This window comes from Triticum dicoccoides, chromosome 3A (genome assembly GCF_002162155.2).
Source record: "Triticum dicoccoides isolate Atlit2015 ecotype Zavitan chromosome 3A, WEW_v2.0, whole genome shotgun sequence".
NCBI lineage: Eukaryota > Viridiplantae > Streptophyta > Magnoliopsida > Poales > Poaceae > Triticum > Triticum dicoccoides.
The window spans coordinates 264,989,251-264,998,160 of NC_041384.1; positions in this window are offsets into that span (position 1 = coordinate 264,989,251).

The following is an 8,910-nucleotide window of genomic DNA, read 5'->3' on the forward strand; positions in this document are numbered from 1 at the left end:
TATGCCCGTGAGTTCTTCATATGTTTTGTTAAGGGTTTTGTCATCTATCCAGAGGTACAACCCATATATTTTTAGGATGTGTGTGGTGTCTTGTGCAAGCTTGCAAAGAGGTGCACTTGCTAATTCTGTTTTCAGGGACTTAGTGATTTTCACTAAGTCCTGGGATTGTTTAGTTCATGATGCCATATGTTCTTGTTGTTTCCTAGTGATCCGTGCCTCTTTTGAGGATGATCAGTAAGGGAGTTTTGTTAATCTTGTAGTTCTCTATCCATCCATGTCTTTGTTTGCAATTATGGAGCACCCTAGCTTGAGTCAATCGAGCTCTACTTTTGCTTCGTTGCGAATCTGGGCAGATCGTCAACTTGTTTGCGATTTTGCCGATGTTGTTGTGGTTGATCCGTGCATGATATGTTATTGTTCTTGCCATGTCTAGCTTGCATTTTGTACCTTATTAAGGGATGTATGCTTGTCTTGCCATGACTTGCACCATGGTGAGTGCACCTAGCTCGTAAACATGCCTTCGTGAGTTATGTTTCAGCATGTCCCAGTTTTCACTAAGTCTGAAAACTGGTTATGTTTTTTGCTATGTTCGTGTGCTTGTTAGTATATTTTGTGATCCCTTTTGGCTCAAGGTCACTAAGGGACTTTTGTTAAGCTTGTTGAGTACCTCCATGCCATGTCTTTCCTTGTCATGTTCAGGTCCTGTAGCATGTTGTTTTGTTGCTCCGAAGAGAGCTATATGATCTGAAATTCCAGACAAGTGTTAATTTCACTAAGTCTGAGATCTGTTTTACCATTTGCGTTTTTGCCATGCTTGTTTGAACCTCCTAATGGATGATTTGGCCGTAGCTCAGTGCTAGACTTTTGTTAAGCATCTTGAATGATTCCCTGCCATGTATTTTGTTGTCATGTTTGGGTGCTGTAGCATGTTCATCTCATTGCATTTAGATGCCTACTTGCTGTAAATCGCAGACCGGTGTCATTTTTGAATCGCTTGCCATTTCCAAACCGTAACTCGGATTCCGGCGTTCTTTATATCGTTTTCAAGCGATTTCATCTCATCTTTCCAGTGGCACACTTGGTTTTCCAAGTTGAGGCCAGGTTCATGCATTTCCTGTCATATCTTGCATTTTGCATCCCGCATCGCATCCCGCATAGCATATCTTCATTTCATCATATTGCTTGGTCTTGCACGTGGTTGATTGTATCCTTGTTGCTTGTTTGTCTTGTTTGGGTAGAGCCGGGAGACGAGTTCGCTAACGAGGAGCCCGTTGAGTTTGCTTTTGAGGATCCAATCAACTCTGACAACTGTGCAGGCAAGATGATCATACCCTCGAAATCACTACTATCTTTGCTATGCTAGTTTGCTCGCTCTTTTGCTTTGCGAATGCTACGATGCCTACCACTTGCTTGCAAGCCTCCCAAATTGCCATGTCAAACCTCTAACCCACCATTGTCCTAGCAAACCGTTGATTGGCTATGTTACCGCTTTGCTCAGCCCCTCTTATAGCGTTGCTAGTTGCAGGTGAAGATTGGAGGCCGTTCCTTGATGGAACATTTATTTACTTGTTGGGATATCATTATATTGCCATGTTATCTTAATGCATCTATATACTTGGTAAAGGATGGAAGGCTCGGCCTCTCGCCTAGTGTTTTGTTCCACTCTTGTCGCCCTAGTTTCCGCCATATCGGTGTTATGTTCCCGAATTTTGCGTTCCTTACGCAGTTGGGTTATAGTGGGAACCCCTTGACAGTACGCCTTGAATAAAACTCCTCCAGCAATGCCCAACCTTGGTTTTACCATTTGCCACCTAGCCTTTTCCCTTGGGTTTCGTGGACTCAAGGGTCATCTTACTTTAACCCCCCCCCCCGGGCCAGTGCTCCTCTGAGTGTTGGTCCAACCTAGAGCACCGTGCGGGGCCGTCCCTTGGCAACTTGGGTTACATTGGCTCCCGTACGCTTAGCTTATCCGGTGTGCCCTGAGAACGAGATATGTGCAGCTCCTATCGGGATTTGTCGGCACAGCGGGCGGTGTTGCTGGACTTGTTTTACCATTGTCGGAGTTGTCTTGAAGTACCGAGATACCGAGTCTGGTCGGAACGTCTTGGGAGGAGGTCTATTCCTTCATTGACCGTGAGAGCTTGTCATGGGCTAAGTTGGGACTCCCCTGCAGGGATTGAACTTTTGAAAGCCGTGCCCACGGTTATGGGCAGATGGGAATTTGTTAATGTCCGGTTGTAGATAACTTGAACCTTAACTTGATTAAAAATGAATCAACTGAGTGTGTTACCGTGATGGCCTCTTCTCGGCGGAGTCCGAGAAGTGGACACGGTGTTGGAATAATGTCTATGCAGGTTGCTCTCTAGTTCCTCGCTCGTGCTTTGCCTCCTTTTCTCGCTCTCTTTTGCGAATAAGTTAGCCACCATATTTGCTAGTCACTTGCTGCAGCTCCACTCATATTTTACCTTGCCATGCCTATAAGCTTAAATAGTCTTGATCGCGAGGGTGTGAGATTGCTGAGTCCCTGTGGCTCACAGATTACTATTACACCAGATGCAGGGCCTGATGATTCCGCTCCAGGAGACGCGTATGAGCTCAAGTGGGAGTTCGACGAAGACTCTCAACGATACTATGTTTCCTTTCCCGATGATCAGTAGTGGTGCCCAGTTGGGGGTGAACGGGACCGTTGTCGCATGTTGGGTTCTCTTTTATTTTGGCGCCGTAGTCGGGCCATGAGTGTTTGGATGATGTAATGTTATTTATGTACTTTATTGACGTGGTGAGTGTAAGCCAACTATGTTATCTCCCCTTTTATTATCATGTTACATGGGATGTTGTGAAGATTGCCTAACTTGCGACATATGCCTTCAATGCGATTATGTCTCTAAGTCGTGCCTCGACACGTGGGAGCTATAGTCGCATCGAGGGTGTTACAAGTTGGTATCAGAGCCTTCCCCGACCTTAGGAGCCCCATTGCTTGATCGTTTTTAGTGGCCGAGTTGTGTCTAGAAAAATGTTTTGAGTCATTTAGGAATTATATATCGGAGAGTTTAGGAATTCTTTTTACTTCCCAGTCTCCTCATCGCTCTGGTAAGGCTTCCTGACGTAGAGTTTTGACTCTTCTCTTCTCAAATTTCACTAAAAAAATTTAGGATCACGCGGGTATCTTGGAATCGTTCCGATGGTTTTATGATGAGAACATTGTCTTGGTGCCTCCTGTCAGGGGTTTAGTGGAAGTGTCCCGGGGAGTTGAGCTCTGAGGTGTTGTCATCATAATTTTATCGTCGCAGTTTTGGAATACCTGAGTTTAGTACGCCGACATCGAAAATCTCTTTTATGCAGTTCGTTGGTGAGATAACCTCGACGCCACCCAGTACTGGGGCGGGAGTTCGGGAGTATCGCCATAACTTGTATAATGGATGCTTTTCAAAGGTTGAGGTAGATGGTTTCCGAAGGTTTCTTGGTTATGTGTTGAAGGATGGATACAGCTGGATGTAGGATTTGCTAGTTTGGGTGAGATATTATGCTTCCCATGTATCCCCAACACCTGATTGCATAACCGGAAAGGTTCGGAAGTTTCATAGGTGGGAATTCTAGTAGCTCTAGTTCTTCTTCCACGGATATTGGTTTGAGATTGGGATTTCTTACCGGTTATTCGTTCTTGATCCGTACCTTGTTGATTTATTTCTCTACCTTAATTCTACGTGGCTTCTCAATTTATGGATATGTGACCATTTCAAGAGGAATGCATTCGTCCATTTTGTTCGGATGTGAAGACTATATGTTGCAATTTTCATTCCGTTGGATTCAGCTTCAATATTTATCTATCAATGTGCTAATGGTGGTCAACCTCTTCAGGATGGCTCCTCCAACGCGCACGACTCTGAATCCTGATCCGCCACCACCTCCACCTCCTCCGGAGGCATGGCAAGCTGTGATGGCTGCAACCAATGCAAACACACAGCTGATCATGCAAAATCTTCAAGAGCGCAATCAAGGTAGTCAAGGGAATCAAGGCAGCAATCAGAGTCACTTTGCTACACTCAACCAGTTCCTTGCTAACGGGCCAAAGACTTTCAGCAATTGTGTTGAGGCAACCGATGCTGACGATTGGCTTGAGGATCTGTGCAAGCATTTCGAGTGCAGTAACGTCAGGCCTGAGGACTTTGTTAAGTTCGCTTCCTTCCAACTCAAAGATCAAGCTGCAGAACGGTTCCAGCAATACAAGGACTCCAGAGGTGGACGTGTTATCACTTGGGATGATTTCCGTCGAGATTTCCGAGCTCATCATATTCCGCAGAGCGTGGTTGAAAGCAAGCGTGAGGAATTCCGCAATCTGAAGCAAGGCTCTTTGTCTGTCTATGACTACAACAAGTTGTTTCAGAAGCTCGCCCGCTTTGCCAAGCAGGACGTCCCTGATGAGAAGAGCATGATATACCAGTTCAGGGGTGGTCTCAGAGAAGAAATTCAGCTAGCTCTTGTCCTCTTCGAGCCCTTGAGATACGATGAGTTCTACAACATGGCACTGAAGCAAGAGGCTGCTCAGTTGAGGTGTGATGCTTCTAAGAAGCGAGTCAGAGATGTTACTCCTTCTTCCTCTACTCAAGTGGCCAAGCAGCAAAAGTTTTGGCTTCCTCCTCCTCCGTTCCGTCAGCCGTATCAGCAGAAGAGCAAAGGTGGCAGTGGTTCTTCCCACCCACCCAACCCTGGCTTTTAGAACAAGACTTCGTCTCAAGCTCCAAGATCGAGTGCTCCGTATCACCGTCCGCTTTCAGAGGTCACGTGCAACAAGTGCCAACAAAAGGGTCACTATGCCAACAAGTGTTTCAACCAGAGGCGTCTTCCTCCTCCTCCTCCTGTCAGATCGGCAAGTACAGCTGTGGTCAAGCATAAGCCCAAGCATGCCAAGGTCAATTTGATGAATGCAGCTCAGGCAGAGGACTCGTCAGATGTGATCATGGGTAACTTTCCAGTTAACTCTTTTCCAGCAAAAGTTCTTTTTGACACTGGTGCATCGCATTGTTTCATGTCAAGATCTTTTGTTTCCAAGCATGACTTCGTTTCACAAATGTTGGGTAAACCTATGGGAGTGGTTTCTCCGGCTAAGTCTATGAGGGCTACTTCAATAGTCCCGGATGTTTCTATCATGATGGGTGATTTCAAGTTTCTGGCTTCTCCAATGGTTCTTGGTAACTCGGATATTGATCTTATTCTCGGAATGGATTGGCTTTCTAAGCACAAGGCTCAGCTTGATTGTGCAGCCAGGCAGATTCAATTGACTCATTCGTCTGAGGATGTAATTGTCTTTGCCGCTCGTGATGATACTATCTATCTGTTTTCTCTTAATGAGAAGGGTGAATTGGATGCCATCTCTCAAATTCCAGTCGTTTGCGAATATCAAGACGTCTTTCCAGAAGAGCTCCCAGGAATGCCTCCGCACCGGCCAGTTGAATTCGTTATTGAACTTGAGCCTGGCATGGAACCTGTGTGCAAACGTCCTTACAAGCTCGGACCTGAAGAGTTGAAGGAGCTGAAGAAGCAACTCGATATGCAAGAGAAAATGGGTCTCATCCGGCCTAGTTCTTCTCCGTGGGGTTGTGGTGTTCTTTTTGTAAAGAAGAAGGATGGAACAGACCGACTTTGTGTTGATTACCGTCCAGTGAACAAGAAGACCATCAAGAACAAATACCCACTTCCCAACATCAATGAGTTGTTCGAACAACTCAAAGGTGCCCAAGTATTCTCCAAGCTTGATCTCCGTATGGGTTATCACCAGATTCGCATTCGTGAAGAAGATATTCCCAAGACGGCTTTCAGGACAAGCTTTGGTTCTTATGAATACACTGTCATGTCTTTTGGCCTCGCCAACGCTCCTCCGATGTTCTCTCGCATGATGAACTTCATCTTCAATGCCTACACCAATGACTTCGTTTTGGTCTATCTCGACGACATTCTGGTTTTCTCCAAGAACAAGGAAGATCATGCCAAGCATTTGCGTTTGGTTCTCGATAAGCTCAGAGAACATCAGTTCTATGCCAAGTTCTCCAAGTATGAATTTTGGCTTGATGAGGTTCTTTATCTTGGTCATATCATCTCTGCTAAGGGCATTGCCGTGAATCCTGAGAAGGTGTCTGCAATTATGAATTGGGAACCTCCTCAGAACGTGAAGCAACTCCGCAGTTTTCTCGGTCTCGCAAGCTATTGCCGAAGATTCGTTGAAAACTTTTCCAAGATCGCGAAGCCTCTCTCTAATCTTCTTCAGAAGCACGTCAAGTACGTTTGGTCTCTGGAGTGTGATATTTCTTTCAACACTTTGAAAGAGAAATTGATCACTGCTCCAGTTCTGACTCCGCCTGATGAATCCAAGCCGTACGAGGTCTTTTGTGATGCCTCTCTCCAAGGTCTTGGCGCAGTATTGATGCAAGAGAAGAAAGTTGTTGCTTATACATCTCGCCAGTTGAAGCCTAATGAGAAGAACTACCCCACTCATGATCTCGAGTTGGCGGCAGTTGTCCATGCTCTTTTGACTTGGGGACATCTTCTATTGGGAAGAAAAGTGGACATTTTCACTGATCACAAGAGTCTCAAGTACATCTTCACTCAGCCTAATCTCAACCTCAGGCAAACTTGATGGGTCGAAATGATTCAAGAGTATAATCCGAGTATTGAGTACACTCCAGGCAAGGCTAATGTGATTGCTGACGCTTTGAGCAGGAAGGCTTACTGCAACAGTCTGATTCTCAAGCCTTATCAACCCGAGCTTTGTGAAGCCTTCCGCAAACTTAATCTGCAAGTTGTTCCTCAAGGTTTCCTCGCCAACCTTCAAGTCTCTCCTACCTTAGAAGATCAGATTCGCCAAGCCCAGCTTCTTGATGCTATGGTGAAAAAGGTGAAGATTGGGATTGCCAAGAGTCAGTCCAAGTACAAGTGCTACCGCCTTGATGACAAGGACACTCTTTTCTTCGAGGATCGTATTCTTGTGCCCAAAGGTGACCTCCGTAAAGTAATCATGAACGAGGCTCACAATTCTCTCCTCTCCATCCACCCTGGGAGCACGAAGATGTATCAGGACCTTAAGCAAGCTTATTGGTGGACTCGAATGAAGCGCGAGATCGCTCAATTCGTGAATGAATGTGATGTCTGCAGAAGAGTGAAGGCAGAACACCAAAGGCCAGCAGGTCTCCTCCAACCTCTTGCCATTCCAGAATGGAAGTTTGACCACATTGAAATGGACTTTGTGACTGGGTTTCCAAAGTCCAAGCGTGGCAATGATGCTATATTCGTTGTCATCGACAAACTCACTAAAGTGGTTCACTTTCTGCCTATCAAAGAGTCAATCACTGCAGCTCAATTGGCGGAACTCTATACCTCTCGCATTGTCTCTCTGCATGGTATTCCTCAAGTGATCTCTTCAGACCGTGGCAGCATCTTTACCTCAAAGTTTTGGGATTCTTTTCAGAAGGCCATGGGCACCAACATCCGCTTCAGCACTGCTTTCCATCCTCAAACAAGCGGTCAAGTCGAGCGTGTCAACCAGATTCTTGAAGATATGCTCAGGGATTGTGTGATCTCCTTCGGCATGAAGTGGGAGGATTGTCTTCCTTATGCTGAATTCTCCTACTACAACAGTTTTCAAGCAAGTTCGGGCAAGGCCCCTTTTGAAATTCTGTATGGCAGGAAGTGCCGTACCCCTCTCAACTGGTCTGAAACCGGCGAATGTCAGCTTTTAGGTAATGACTTAATCACAGAGGCAGAAGAAATGTGCAAAGTCATTCGAGATAACCTCAAAGCAGCCCAATCCCGTCAGAAGAGCTACTATGATAGTAAGCACCATGATTTGGCTTTCGAGATCGGAGATCATGTTTACCTCCGTGTCTCTCCTATGAAAGGTACTCGTCACTTTGGTATCAAAGGGAAGCTTGCCCCTAGATACGTGGGACCTTTCATGATTGTCAACAAGAGAGGCGACCTCGCCTATCAACTCGAGCTTCCTTCGAACTTCGCAAATGTTCATGACGTGTTCCATGTCTCTCAGCTTCGAAAGTGCTTCAAGACTCCTGACCGCACAGTCAACTTCGAGGACATTGATCTCCAAGAAGATATCTCTTATAGTGAGCACCCAGTTGCTATTCTTGAAGAGAATGAACGCAAGACTCGCAACAAGTCAATCAAATTTCTCAAAGTCAAGTGGTCACACCATTCCGACCGTGAAGCTACCTGGGAACGCGAGGACCACCTCTGTTCTGAGTACCCAGCGTTCTTTTAGTCCTAGATCTCGGGACGAGATCCTTTCGTAGTGGTGGAGTGTTGTAACACCCCGGATGTAACTTTCCCAATTTGTACTCCAACTCTTGCCATTTCCGGCGTTAAGTTATTTTATTTTCTCGGGTTCGGGTTTTGTGTCTTCGTGTGTTGTTGTCATTGTCATGCATCTCATATCATGTCATCATGTGCATTGCATTTGCATACGTGTTCATCTCATGCATTCGAGCATTTTCCCCGTTGTCCCTTTTGCATTCCGGCGCTTCGTTCTCCTCCGGTGGCCATGTTTAGCTTTCTTTCGTGTGTGGGGATTAAACATTTCTGGATTGGACCGAGACTTGCCAAGCGGCCTTGGTTTACTATCGGTAGACGCCTGTCAAGTTTCGTATCATTTGGACTTCGTTTGGTACCCCAACGGTTAACAAAGGGACCGAAAAGGCCTCGTGTGTGTGCAGCCCAACACCCCTCCAATTTGGCCCAAAACCCACCAAACTCTGCGCCATGTCCTAGAGCATTCGATCACGATCGCGTGGCCGAAAACTGCACCTCATTTGGACTCTCCTAGCCCCCTCTACCTATAAATATGTGCTCCCCTCCCGAAATTCGTGGTTGAACCCTAGCCATCTTCCTCCTCGCGCCACCGGACGT